The sequence below is a fragment of the Chanos chanos genome, chromosome 5 (assembly GCF_902362185.1).
Source record: "Chanos chanos chromosome 5, fChaCha1.1, whole genome shotgun sequence".
Classification (NCBI taxonomy): domain Eukaryota; kingdom Metazoa; phylum Chordata; class Actinopteri; order Gonorynchiformes; family Chanidae; genus Chanos; species Chanos chanos.
The window spans coordinates 38,653,425-38,668,756 of record NC_044499.1 but is presented as its reverse complement, the minus strand read 5'-3'; the positions used below and the strand labels follow the sequence as shown (position 1 = coordinate 38,668,756).

Here is a 15,332-nt window from a genome sequence, read left to right as displayed (position 1 = left end):
TCAACTCTTTTTAAAGGTTCATGGGTCTTTGATAAAAAAAAAAAATGAAGTCCATGTTAAACTTAAACTTACAAAAAAACCATCCTGAGTTTCTTTTCTTTTTCCTATAAATGTAACACTATTACTTTGGGTACAGTGATTATCTTTTTCTTTGTGGTGAATGTGCAACCATATTCTGTCCAGATGCATTCAGTGGTACATTTTGTATTCAAATTACTTCAAAGGCACTGAGGCAAATATAAGAAAGTCTTTGAACTTTGACAGCTTACACAGTGGCACACTGGAAGGAGGCGTGTGATATTCATGACTATGTATGAGACAAGCATGATTACTATGCGAGGATATTATAATATTGTTGATATTTCTAAAGAAAAAAAAGAACTTGACAAATATTGAGGGCTTTCACAAGAAGCTTTTGGTCTTTGAAATATGCTTACTTACGTGAAATATGATGAGGCCTTAAAAAATTCAAAAGAGTTGCCCACTGAGTTAAGGAAAAGGTAAAATAGCAAAGGCTAAGCAGAACAAAAAATAGAAAAACATTTTTCATGTTCATGTGAAGTCATGTTGTTTTTAAATACTTGGTATGCTGTGTCTCGTCAGTGCAGTATTCCTGACTGCAGCCGAGAGCATTTGACCGTCACTTTCATCTGAGTGGTGTGTTCGGCCAATTCGACAGATCATGCATTTTACGTGTTCCATACACAGAAACACAGATGCTCACCAGAGAAAGAAAGAGAGAAAGAAAGGAAAGGAAAGGAAACGAAAGAGAGAAAGAGAGAAAGAATGAGAAAGGAAAGGAAAGAGAGAAAGAATGAAATGCCTCTTTTTACCATTCCCTATCACACACATAGTCATAGTGAGGTTCTGCTATTAATCCAATGTATAGGTTGAGTTAAAAGATTTATATATCCTCCCATCAGACCAAATTATCATTTGAACTGTGGTGGATAACTTGGCAGCGCGAATTAATGTATTGAATATTGCATTGGATTGAAAATGGGTCATTTCTTAGGTCAATGTTGGAGTTATTGATTTTGGTTTGAGATGGTTCTGGATTAATGTCATTGGCTCTCCCTCTCTAAAGACCAGCTAAACTACTTTAAGAAATTCTGCACAAACTACATATTGCTGGTCTCCAGGGAATTGACCCAATGGCAGAGTATTGCACTATTGAAAAATTAAACAGCATTATTAATTCAATGAAACTGCAGTAAACAGTAGCTTTAAATACCCTGGGGAAATGTTACAGTAAACAGTGGCTTAAGGTTAATTACCTCAGACTCTCCCCTCCCATCTGAACACTGTCAACTTGGCAACCACAGACACAGACACACACACACACACACACACACACACAGTAGCAACGATAACCAGTAAACCCCACTGGATACACTTTTTCACATGATCAAAATGATGGCGATCACAGCTGCACTTGAATGCCTGGCTTCGATCCCAGACCTTTATGAGTGCTCTCTCTGAGGTTCGTCTCCATACAGTCTATAGTACAAGAGTCACGCATATGCTTTCTAATTGTCTTGCTGACTTTAATGACACTGTGGCCATTGGCTATTCAGTCAGAAACGATTCTCTGTTTTTCTCTATGCTCTGTCTCATATGACAGTGATTAAAACGGGCTTTCTCTTTAATTGCTTTTAATTGTTACCTTTGTTTAAAAAAAAAAAAAAAACCTTCCCAGGCTTCAAGCTGTTATAGGACCATGGCGGAGGTCACAAACTACAGGATTAAAGTAACATGGACATAATGTGTACTATCAAGACTTTTCGTTTCATCCAGCTGTCCCAAACATACTCTGACCAATCAGACAGAACAGAGGAGAGTCCAAGGGTATCATGAGTTCTGAAGCTCCGGTGATGCTCTCCCTCTATGCATCTCTGTCAAGCCCATGTAACTGTTTGTATTTCATCTGTTTATTTGTTTGTTGGTCGGTTTTTAATTTTGCCTGTGTATATAAGTTGAGACATGTGAATCTGAGGTCTTTTAAAAACCCCACACATAAAAATTTCAGTTTCCACTGAGGTCTCTTTTATGGCAGGACACATTGTATGGAACTATCCATCACTTCACTTTGGAAATTACTGGCAAGTGCTGACGACTGGACAAGGGTAACATAATGTTCAGTACAGTTGGGTCCGTCAATATATAAAAAAATCGTATATTTTTGTTCTATTTTTTAATGTCAGTACGGTTTGTAAGCTCTCTCTCTCTCTCTCTCTCTCTCTCTCTCTCTCTCCCTCTCTCTCTCTCTCTCTCTCTCTCTCCCTCTCTCTCTCTTTCTCGCTCACACACACGTACGCACACACACAGATATCCATTTACTCTTTGAAGTCAATTAACATCCTCTCTCCATTAATCATAGCATAATTTTGTCATGTTCTGTGCTTACCGTGTGTGTGTGTGTGTGTGTGTGTGTGTGTGTGTGTGTGTGTGAGTGTACAATTTTTTTTTTTAAGCTTTCAGTTTGACCCCCTGGGATGTGTTGCCATCAGGAGAGTCTGCATGTGTGTCCACGTCTTTTTGGAGCGCAAACATCATTAAGTGCATTATTCATTGAGCAGTTTCTCCACAAACCCCTGACTGCACATTAGCCATAGTCCAGCAAGAGACAAATGGGCCCACAAACAGCACAGTGGAGAGAAATGAGTGGAGCTCCCATTGACTTTTCATTCAGGCAACCATTACTGTCCCTTGTGTTTATCTTTCTGCAAGTCTTTTTTTTTTTTCCACTTTTCATTATGTTCCGCTGAGAGCTATTAACATAGACAGTCATTTTTCCCTTTTTTTCAAGGGTTTTTATTGCTTTTAAGAGTCATTTTGATTGCTCAGTTGGCTTAGGGGACCTGCAAGGACGCATGGAGTAAACTTGACAAGAATGAAGTGAATATCACCTTCTGCAAAAAAAAAAAAAGATATGCAGTTATCAATGTACTGTACTGGTGTAAGATAAATTATACACTGAAATTTGGGAGTAAAGATTGACTTGTATATTCAAGTAATGTGTTGGTGTGATATAAGATGCAAAAATATCAGCATAAGAAAAAAAAAACATTTACAGCACTGTGGCTATAGGAATAGGAATGTATTAAAACATTTAATACATTGTAGTAGGTCAGTTTAAACATTTGTGTCTCTCAACTCCAGATCATTCATAGACTGACATAAGTCTTTGAAACCTCACCTTTTAACAACTGTATCTGTGTCTCTGTCCCACCCTGATACCCCAAACTACTATCCCTACACTTTTACCTTATGCATGTAAACTCTCAGGAGATAATATGTTCAAAAATTGCTATTATTAAAGTAAAAGAAAAAAAAAAAGTAGCAGGTGCATTCGGAGCATATTATCACTAAAGTGGGTAAAAGTGGGTCAGAACCAGCATAAAAGTTGTGCCTAAATAGTAGACTGGAAATGTTTTAAAGCATAAACTTTTAATGCAGTACTCTTTCATAAGAGGAAGAGCACCAAGACTGAGTCGCTGTCACATTGATTATGATCAGTAATCACTGGTGAAGCCATACTAATGAATGAGAGAGAGATACAATTCTCCTGTTATGGACACTCAGATGATAAAAATGGCTCATGAGTTGTTGTTTTTTTCTGTTATCTCACACTTGACTCTTCTCGTAGCCATGACAAAAAAAAAAAAAAACCCTGAGAGCGAGAGTAACCGTGACTGACCTCTGTGTGAAAAGCGCTTTGTCACTGGCTGATCTGCATCCATGGCTGGCAGCTGCCACACTAAATGTGAGAGAAGAAATCAACATTGCGTTCACACACATTTTATTGATCAAGTGCGTGTGAGAGTAGGGGAGCATGTGACGGCTAGAGGAAAAAATAGTAGGAAGAGACAGGATGAGAAGGAGGGAGGGAGGGAGAGAGAGAAAGAGAGAGAGAGAGAAAGAGAAAAATAATCGGACTGACTGGGAGACATAGCGTGTTAATGAGACAGACGTCAGGTTCAGGGGGTACTCGATTCACTGTCATCTCTACGAGAGATCCCTGACATACACAGCCCTCTGGGAGTATTCATTGCGCTGTTCCTGTGTGATTGACCCACTCATCCCCAGAGAAAGCAAAACAAGAAGCCTCCACCATCTCTTCTGTGTTAAAATTACCTGTTTCTCTGTTGTTCCTGTTTTTGTTCTCACTGTTTTTTACACATGTGCTTGTGTGTGTGTGTGTGTGTGTGTGTGTGTGTGTGTACTTACACCTTTATGTGTGTTTGTCTGTGTAAGTACGCATGCATGCATACGCCTGTGTGTGTGTGTGTGTGTGTGTGTGTGTGTGTGCGTGCGTGCGCGTGCATGCGTCTCTGCGTCCATTTGTGCACGTGAGTGTGTGCACATCTGTGTGTACTTGCATAGATCTTTTCCAGGGGAAATGTGCTAAGAGAAGAAAAGCCCGCCTAAGGCAAGGCTTTGCGCTCTTAACCTGAATTATTCACTAATTTGTAACAAACATCTGCAGTTAGATCATGTTAAGTCCGACAGGGACAACACATCCTTACTAATCTATCTCAAAATCAGCCATGCCACAGGCAACCGAATGCTGACAAACATAACAAATTTGAGATTGGTGGCTGATGTTCAGGAGCTGGAAGGAAGTTCTGTATGTACTCAGTTTCTATACAATTTTAGCCAAGGTTTGAAACAACGTCTCTAACAAAGACATTAAACATATTTCTTTTTACGGACCACGTCCCAGTCTCATTATGTCAAACACGTGTTCTAGACCCGAAGTGAGGCAAAACTGACATTGTTTAAAATCGCTAATTGAAGTGATGAGTGTCCGCAAATTTGATAATAAATAATCTGGTATCTTAGATCTCAACAGAAGAGATTGCTATCCCAACGCACAAGTATCTGTGGTAGGACCTCTTGCTGCTGGATTATGGATGTTGTACTAGGCTTCCACCTCACCTGTGGAAGATCACAAAGACTTTACAAAAGCACCTCTCTCTTTGTCTCTTTTTCTTCCTCTTTCTCTCTCTCTCTCTCTCTCTCTCTCTCTTTCTATCTCTCTCCATCTTCCTCTCGGACAGCTCAAAGATAGGAACATGTTTTAAAGTAAGAGAGGGACTACTCCCCTCTGAGAGTGTGACTAGGACACTGTTCAGAAAATCACGCACACAGCAGGTCATCAGAAACCACGGGTGGGAGAGAAATTAAGACTCAAGGTGAAAGAATATCTGTCTTCAAGCTCAGACAGAGAGAGTGAGGAGAGAGAAAGGGAGGGAAAGAGAGAGACAAACAGAGGGAGAGAGAGAGAAAGAGAGAGAGAGAATGCAGTGATGCTCTGGAGATCATGTTGGCAGAGGTTGTCCTGATGTGATCACAATGGGAGACATTTTTGACTTGCCACTATGTTTTAAGCTCTAACCATGTGCTTCACATTTATCACAAAAATGACCAAAAAATGCCTTGTTGGTTTTTTTCTGTTCATAAGGCAGAGTTAAGATGTCAGTTTCAGGTCAATGAAGTACTACATAAAATTCCACGTTTTATAAGTATATTATTAGTATATTATAATATCTGAAGTATTACACCTCCTCTTGGTGAATGGGTGAATGTATACTATATGTATGTGTGATGAAATGAACAGGTTAATAGAGGGATTAGTTGGATCTCGTTTTTTGTTGCTTTGTGTGATGTGTGTCTGTGTGTGTTTGTGTTTGTGTGTGTGTGTGTGTGGTGGGGGGGGGGGGTGCTGCTTTGACTAATAGTGAACTCTCTTGGAGCAGTCTTGGAAATTTACAAGCATTTCAAAAAAGACAGTGCAGTGCAACGTGGGATACTGACACAGTTACAAAATGAAGAAATATTATATACGTTCACATATGTTCACATGGGGGAAGAAAAGTGTCCATCTGATTCTTCATTTCAGCTTGACCTGCTGTATGCACTAGAAAGACCATTTTCTTTACTCTGCATTTGAGGACAGAACTTAAATGCAAATGTGTCTGTTTGTCTGGTGAACAGTCAACGGTTGCCATGCCATTTAAGCCAGTTCTGTGACAATGCTCTGTGTCTCATGTGCTCCACCTTGAGGCAAACAACTGCACAGAGCACTCTGTAATCAATAGCAGCAGGATGCATAACTCCTGCATACAGCCTACTGCTACAATTTCTTGAATTGCTTGTTTTCTGTATCAGTCAATATCAGATCAGAGGTATGACACAAATCATTGTGTACATGAATCTATGTCTTTCACACCAATGCGCTGTTGAGTCAGTAGCCAGGATTATCACTAAGTTTTATGAATCATGTTACTGCTATATTCCTGCTTAGCAAACAGCATTTTTGCTGATAGCAATGTCTGTTTTGTATCTTAAACAGTCGTAAACAACAGTGGAACGAAAGTGCATGTCCGTTCATGCTGTCAGTCACATTAAATTGGATACCCCCCTGTTAATCAGTTTATGTTTACGCTATAACAGTGGAAACCCAAATTTACTAATCCAATTCAACAAAGCACCTCAAACAACTGAAATCACTCTGAAACATAATAAGGAGTCTATATTATAGCCTACTGCAATCTTTCAGGGGAAAAAAAGTGTTAATTTTCTCTCAGAAATAGGAACTGCCCCATGAAAACTAGGGGGTTGTTTGGTATTGCACTCTCATTTGATGCAAAACACTTTCAAAAGATCAGTGCTGTCAACTGTATTCTACCATAATTAAGTTTTGTCACGTATGAAAGTGTCTGGTCCTCTTTACTTGGTCTATTTTATCTCTATATGCACTCAAACTGGAGTTAATATATGCTTTTCAGTTGTATAGCATTCCATTATAAATAATTGCTTGTCTCCTTGGATTCAAATATACTGCATAATTCCAAAAAAGATGATGAGAGTCTCTGAATAACAGATATATGAACATTTGTGAAAATACTAACTTAGTAGACAGTGAAGATGAAATTGCTTTCCAGTTTCAAAGCGTTTTTACAGAATTTCTTCATATCACTTTAGGTAATGTTTGTGGTGTCCTAATCCCAATTTCTTTCTTTCTTTCTTTGTCCTCTCCCTACTCTTGGATGAGCTCCATATGAACTTAAAAATAATATCTCTCTTTTTTTTTTTTCCCAGGGACTGACCCATTGCTTATTCCCTCAGATTCAGTTCTTTGCGTTTAGGTGGTTCTTCTCATAAGGGCAGTTGAGGAAGGGCTCATATCTTCTGTTCCTTAGACACATAATGAAGGAGCTCTGTCTTAGCTCTTCACTGCATGCCAAGCTCCACAGATGGTTGCACCTGGTCTCATTTCCCTTTAAAAGAGAAGCAAGTCTGTAAGGCCTCATATGGAAATTTTATTTATTTGGTGTGAAATAAGCTGTTTGTTTCACAGTGATGTTTGCATGTTTAAGAGCAAGACCAACAATTTACACAGATTTATCTCATTATAAACGGAATCGAAAGAGTGTGACTTTTTGTGATGTATGTGCAAACACGTTTTAAGCAAAGACAGCTGGACGAAAACAGGTGAAAGGCCGTGAATGTGGGGGCATATTATGAGTGTTTAAATGGTAAAGGTGTTACCTCTCTCGATTTGCGGCATTTAACACATTGTTAAAATTCAAACAGTCACGTACATGCATACAAACATACACACAGGCTGTGCCTTAATGATTTAAGCCATGTTCACATATTAGATTCTGATAAAAAAACGATGTTGTGACAGCAGACAGCAACAACAAAATGCTTGCCAGAGCAAAAAAAAAAAAAAAAACCTCAAACCTCCAACCACCCGTTGGTGTGTAAATCTTAACATAATTAGTTTCACATCGGAACGTTTCTTAGATGGACGGTCAGGTAGGGAACCAGTGAGTAATGATTTGTTTCTTTGCCGTTGACATGAACGGACGATGGCTTAGGATATTGTTTTGTGTTTGTGTGTAATATGTCAGTAAGTGGGAACGGCAAGAATCTGCTGAGTTGACGGCTCAGTGGAGATATGCAATGGGGAGAAGCATTGGCAGGGAAAGCACTAAACGCTGTCACACCGCCTATGAAGACAAAAACAAACAAATAAATAAATAAATAAATAAATAAAGCCGGCTCTGCGACTGCACAGAACGATAACGCCACGGGGCCTGTCTGAAAAGAGTTTGTTCTTCTTCTTCTTCTTCTTCTTCTTCTTCTTCCTTTTTTTTTTTTCGAAAGGGCTTTGAATGAAATCAATAATCTCTTTGACCACCCAACTGTGAATTTACTCCTTTCTAGCACTCTCTCTCTCTCTCCTTCTCTCTCTCTCTCTCGCTCTCCCTCTCTCTCTCTCTCTCTCTCTCTTTTTCTCTTTCCCATACCACCGCCTCCCAGGCTTGTAGATGGCTTGCAGGCAATAAAACTCTAAATAACAGCTGTGTCAGATTCTTTTCATGCAACTTTCATTTTCAGGACATCATTTTGTTTTCATCTCATCCATCTTCATTTTCTCATTTAGTCAGAGCCAGGCCGTACTTAGAGCATAGTTACACCTCCACACAAATGCTTTCAGGCCTCCATCTTACTCTCTCTCACCCTACTCCTGTTTCTTAAATTATATAACAATAGCAAAAGAAGGGGAGAGGAAAGAACAGAAAAAAAAAATGAGAAAGACATTAAAAAGCTGACAAAAAAACCTGGAGGAAGAGGAAATGCATCAAACACACAAACAACGATACAGAAATCTGACCCTAAAGACACAGACGGATCTAAATTACAGTCTGTGGTGAGAGGCTAAAACTTATATTCATTTCTAAACTTTTCACTCACCCTGAGGATGTACTCTACTTCATTATCTGCAGTATTGTAAATTATGATACCTTTCTTACATTCATGAGTGGAAGCATTAAGCAGTAATGGGAAATCATTCAGTTCTATCATGACCGCTCCCCATATGAATAAATCCTCAGAGGCCTTTATCCATTTCAGTTCAGACTCGAGAAGCTTTTCATTGGCAAAGTCTGGCAGTGTTGTTCCGTTCTTTAATGGAGAACTGCTGTAACAGTTCACGTTGTTCGATCCTGTTAGTCGGTTCATTGAGACATCCTAAAAAAAAAAAAAAAAAAAAAATATCAGAGAGAGTATTTCTGAGGAGTTCAAAAATGATTTCAATCTGTAAACAGCCACAACAGGGGAGTTTTTTTTTTTTATTTCTTTCACATAGTCTGTAAATATTAAGGCAAAGGTTAATGAGGTGGAATTTCTGCCACATCTCTCCATTAATAGAATGTATACAATCTGCCCAAGGGGTTTATTTCAAGAAAGAAAGAAAAAAAGCTTCATAATTAAACGATGAAGATATAAATAAATAACTGAATAAATTAATTAATTTAACTCTTAAAAGGAAAAAAAACAGCTGTCTGGTGTTGTTTGGCTTATTGTTGTTTTCTTGATGTATCAGTAAGGTACTGACTGAATAGCTAGTCTGACTTACCCCACTGAGTCCACCCACCGCTGGCTAACAAGATGTGACAGGGAGGACCGGTGGGACAAAGGCAGATACATAACTGCCCAAAGGTACAGCTCAAACACTTTGAATGACAGTTTATCGCTCTAAGGTGACAGCAAACTGACATGCTGTCCCAAATTAGCAGCAGCAGAATCACAGAATCAATACGTCCTCTGTAAAAGTTTTAAAGCTCTCTCCTCTTGGCTGTTGATGATAGGTTGTTCAATCCTCAATGACTGTTGACGCGTAGGCACAGAAAAGATAAATAAGTTCCCACTTTCATGACGGACTCATGTCAGCACATGCATTACATGTATCACTCCTCACTCTGGATATATGCTGTCTATTCTAGTTCCCTTGTACATTCATATGACCTACCTGATGTCTAGGCATTTTCGTATTAATTCAAGGGTATCATTGTAACTGTTAAGGCACAAGTTGTTATTGATTGTGGTAATTGTAATTTCATTGGACTGTGATTTGTCTAATTTGTAAATTAGAATATCTGTAGTAACCTCCAGAATTTTTTCAGGTGATATGAGGGAATATAGTAAAATTACTTATCAATATTTTAGATTTGATGTAGTAACATGTGTAATTACCATGTAACAACATCACTACTGCAGACACATAGTGAACGTCTGAGCATCTGAAGTGTTACTCTTTAAAGAATACCCACATTGCTTTTGTGGGGTATTTTGGTTCATTTTTATTCATGGTCTGTAAGATCCCTGGAAAAACAAAGCATCAAATGTCAGTGGCCTTTCCCCTTCACTCCAATAATCTACATGTGCTGTATGAATCATTTGAGAAAAAGTGAAATGTTGCAAAAGCTACTTTTAAAAGTGAGGATCCGATTGCAAATGACAAGGACATTTGTGTTTTTGAAGAGGAAGCCCAGGTAGCATGACATGTTTATTATTGTATCATTTAATTTTCAGTGTCCATATTTTGTTCTGTTTTGTCTCTTCCATTTTATGTGAATTTTTAACAGGAAATCTGTCCGAGGTCTCAAGTCAATAATCTCCTTTTAGACACATTTCAGAACTCGAATGCTAGTTATTTTCAGGATACATGAGGTGTTCATGCCCCCCCCCCTCCCCCCAAGCTTACTTTGCTTTATTTAGCTACAGAGTTCCTCCACCATGATGCAGAAATATAGCATCTGGCTACACATGAACAGGTATTTGGCAACTTTGTTGTTGATGAATGGCATACAGTAATGAAGATACATGGGGCTAGTTAAAGGTTTATCTGTGTTCATATGGTCTAGCAGATGCTAATGCAGAGAAGTAACCTCCACAGGCAGAAGCCTCCTGTTTTCACACATGTGGGCCTCTTTACTAATGCTATTTACCCATCAGTTGTTTACCCATCAGCCTTACAGAAATGACAAGGCTTTGGTGGGCGACCTAGGGGTAAATAAGCCTACAACTTCATCAAAGTTTGGAATTTATTGAGTGAAAGGCATTGAAGTTCTTTGCAATTATCCAAGCGATGCCTTATACCCAACACAGCAATTCATGCCATGAAAAAACATATAGTACAGAAGATCAAACGTAATCGAATTTTAATTTAAACCTCAATGTCATTCCAACATCATAAATGAGGTAATAGAAAAGGTAATCTTTGAATAGCCCCCTCATTCTTTCTTTCCATACCAAAGTCCTTGAGGTTATTTACATTAGGGTTGTTATCTGAAGTACCCCTTGCTTGAGGGACTCAGTAAAGCATAAAACATTTATTGAGCTGTAAAAATTGGAAAATGTAATCAGCACTGTATCCCATTGCGGCAGCTTGTCCAATTATTGAATGCTAATAATTGGTTCTTACAGGTCAGCTAACACCTGTTCTTCTCTCTGCTTTGATTGTCTGAGAATAGACGAAAGGCGAAACATTCACTGTAAGTATGTTTATAGAAAAGCAGTGTTAGATATGCTTTTAATGTCCAGTTATTTTTTACTAAAGTCTGTAGTGCATGTCCAAAACTCATTAAAGCAATATACTACTTTTGCAAACAAAGTGCGTCATTATGTTTCTGTTGCATGTATCACAATTAAGCAGTGGTTATATTTTTTGCTTATTGGCTATCGGTGGACATGGTAATTGGTTTGTGCAATAAACATCCATTAGCTTTATCTTAGATGCTTTTCTTATTCGCTTTGGTGCACTTCTTTTCTTTTTTTGTTTTTTTAAGACAACACATGTACTGTGAAGTGTTTGCTGGTCTGCAGTAGTGTGTTGTGCAAGTGCAGATTGTGCTTCTACACAACAGAGCAGTGACACACACAGCGTGTCACACTAAGCTGTATCATCAGGTGATCTCTTTTCCCTTAAACCCCTTTCCAGAACAACACAGCCATTCCCTCTCCATCGCTGCCTGTCTGCAATCAAATGAACGACATCATGGATTCAGAAACGCAGGTAAAAACATTATGACAGGAATCGAACGTAAACGCGAACGGCCAAGCTGCGTAACGTTAGCTGCAGTCAAACACATGAGCTTTAGAAACAAGGATATTGACCATGGTGCATTGATATTGAGTTGCAAATATGTCTTTTGCCGCGCTGCTGTGCAGGTTCTGTCGCTGATAAAGATTTGGATTTGTTGTTCAGTGACCTGAAAGGCTCATGAAACCGTGATTGTCACTGCACATGCACTCCAATGCTCTCTAACAAGTGAAGGAAACAGCCAGGCCAACCCTGTCCCCAAATGTCAAGGATTTATGCCTCAGTATGGCATTAACTGTTTAATATCTCTACCAGAGAAAACTGCAACAACTAGACTGATCCAGTCCAAGCAGAAAATGATTGCTCCTCAGATCTACAGGGAGATAGATACTCACTGGAAAGTGGCCCTTTAATTTATTTCTTTCCGTGAAATATAATGGGAATTCATGTCTCCAGCTTGGGAAATAGAAGCTATTTTCAGGCAGAATGTCTGGTGGTTGTGTCTTGATGTTAGAGGAATGACAGAACAGTTTGTTCGATGAGTGTTTGGTTATAGGGTGACCTCCATGAAGTCAGATCAACCAATCACGAGAGAGTGAGCACACAGATGAATCAAATTACCTGGCTGAAATCATTTTTAGTCAAAGCTAGAACATAAAAGAAATATCCTAGTCTCATCAAAACCATTTAGTTCATTTAGAAGAGGTACATTCAGTTACAGAAAATGTGAAGGCGGGGGGGGATTTTTTATTATCTTCCTGATAATTATACAATTCTATGAGAGAAAATCAGAACAATCACTGATTCAAACTGCTCAGCACACTTGTAATTCTGATTTTTATGATTGCTGTCGATAGTAACTGTTCCTGAAAAAATAATTCAAACACATTCCCTTTGAGCAAATAGCTGTCAATGGGACAGGGCAAACAACATCTTTCTATAAGACTTACATTCCCTTGGAAACAGCTCCCAACTTAAACAGCGTAGTGTTTTTGCATTGATCAGCTGAAGGTTGGTGTAGGTTGGTGAAGAGTTGTTTGGCTTTCAGTCTGGGGAAATAAGCCAGCGAGCCACACTTAAAGAGCAGTATATTTGTTAGGCTGAGCATACAAAAGCCCAGAGGAATAAAGAATGTAAAGTAGGAAGGAAAGTCATTAGCTTTGTTTGCATGTTCCCTCTCAATTAAATCTCGCTGAAATCTGGTGGATGAGACTCTCTCCTCCGATAACAATTCATCAGCGCCAACCGCATGTCTCTCCCAGTCTAACAGCCACCCATAAATTACAGCATGTGCTGCTTCCCTCCTCATTGCAAAGCTACATATCATTGGTCGGAAAGCGGGGCGATTTTGCTTGGTGACAAACCATTGCTCATTCTTCCTTTTAGTATTTGTCATTGCACAGTCTACTCTCCCATGTCCATCTGCTACAGGACTGCCATGTAAGGGTAGCTGTGGTAGGAACTCTTGCTGCTGGATTATATATGTTGTACTGTCCTTCCAGCTCACCTAAAAAAGATCACAAAAACTTTACAGAAGGGCCTCTCTCTCTCTCTCTCTCTCTCTCTGTCTCTCTCTCTCTCTCTCTCTGTTTCTCCCTCTCTCTCTCCCTCTCTCTCTCTCTTTCTCTTTCTCTTTCTGTCTCTCTCTCTCTTTTTCTTTTATTTTTTCATTTTCAGCCTTTTTTTTCCCTCTCTAGATGCCTGAGGATATGTACAGAGACATAGTCAATGTGGATATGCCACAGCAGAGAAGAAAATGAGGGACTGTGTGTGTGTGTGTGTGTGTGTATGTGTGTGTGTGTGTGAGAGAGAGAGAGAGAGAGAGAGAGAGATGTATGTTTGAGGAATAGAGAGGCTGAGAAAGAGGGAATCAGAAAACATAGAGAAAACAGGCCAGAGGGAGGTAATCCAAGGCAGTATAGTGGAGATAGATATACTTGAGGGGAAAAGGTAAAGTATTATAAAGACAAAAGAAAGTAAGCAACAAACACAGGGGGAGAGAAAGAGAGAGTGTGCCTGAAAAAGTGAAAGAGAGAAATAGAACCCTGTGGAGAAAGAGAGATGAGTGTGAGAGAACGAGTGGAAGGGAAACCGACAGAGATGCTGCAAGTAAAACCATCAAAAAGAGAGAGAGAGAGAGAGAGAGAGGCGATAACACTTGAGAGTTAAAATAGAAAAGGGAGAAATCTAGCGAAGCACTGAAGCCAGCAGCCACTTATCTACACATCAAGGGGGTAACACTGTAAAAGCTCATTTGTAGCGTTTTCCGCTTGTCACCGGCCTTAACACACGGCACTCATGGGAATCGGAGTTTGCCACATGATCAATAGGCGCACGAAGGAGGAACGACTCACCATTAAACACTGCTGACTTGTAATATGCAAAGTGTGTGGTGGAATGAATGATGTCGTTTTGCACAGACCAGGGCAAGCTGTCACATACACTGCAATTTTTATTTATTTATTTATTTTTTTTGGTGCACAGCCATACCACAAATTTCACCTGCATACAAAACTCACCATGGCCGAACATGTTCCCAGTGCTATCAGTCTCACCATCACCACCAACCTTTCTCTCTCCGTGTGGACTTTAAATTCTTTTCATCTGTATACCAGAAATGAAAAGAGGTTTTTCGAGGAAGAGAAAAGGAAACCACAAAAATACATTCTCTAATGGATTCGTTTCATAACGTTCTGATACAGCAGCTCTTGTACTTGCTTTGGCTGCATGTACACTAAAATTGTAACAATACCGAGCAGATCAGCATAACCTCTACATAAGGGTGACATGCATTCCTTATTTTTGAGTTGGAGGGTTGTGATAGATAACCTAAGATACGTAATGCAGGACCATCCCTGTTGGCTGACAAAAATATACAAAGTTTACAGACAGAAATATTTAAAAGCATTTCATCTGATATGATGCTTGGACCCTAAATTATAACAAAAAGAAGAAGATGGAAAAGAGGCAAATCAAACAACAGAGCTTGAGTAACTGTCCTGCTCATAATCAGATTCTGTGGCATAATGTTATGATGGTTAGCCCTGTTGTCTTACAAGCAAGAGGTTCTGCATTTGAGTCGTGGAAACAGCCCCACAGCCAAAGACATGCATATTAGCAGGGGTGAACATAACATTTTTGGTCTGGTGCTCGGGGGAGCACCTGAAGATATTGCTTGGTGCTCACCTTTTACACTGTGTGAATATCCTACAAGCTATCATCATGACCACCCTCCTGACTGCTTTCCTCACTGTCTTCCTCTCTTTCAAACATGGTATATAAGACGCGCCGCTTTTATCCGCGCGACTGGGATTTTCACGGCATATTGTGCACCACATCTCTGTGCGGTTATTATCTGTTTGGAGCCATGCTACCTCCTGCAAGCCACTTTTCCACGAATACTCATTTCTTATGTTCAGGTTCAGTCTGG

The 15,332-nt window shown here is 39.4% G+C and overlaps 1 pseudogene; it reads left to right on the top strand.

The window, feature by feature from the left end:
• Nucleotides 1-14,616: 14,616 nt before the first annotated feature.
• LOC115813448 (uncharacterized) lies at nucleotides 14,617-14,706 on the top strand (annotated as a pseudogene).
• Nucleotides 14,707-15,332: the final 626 nt, after the last annotated feature.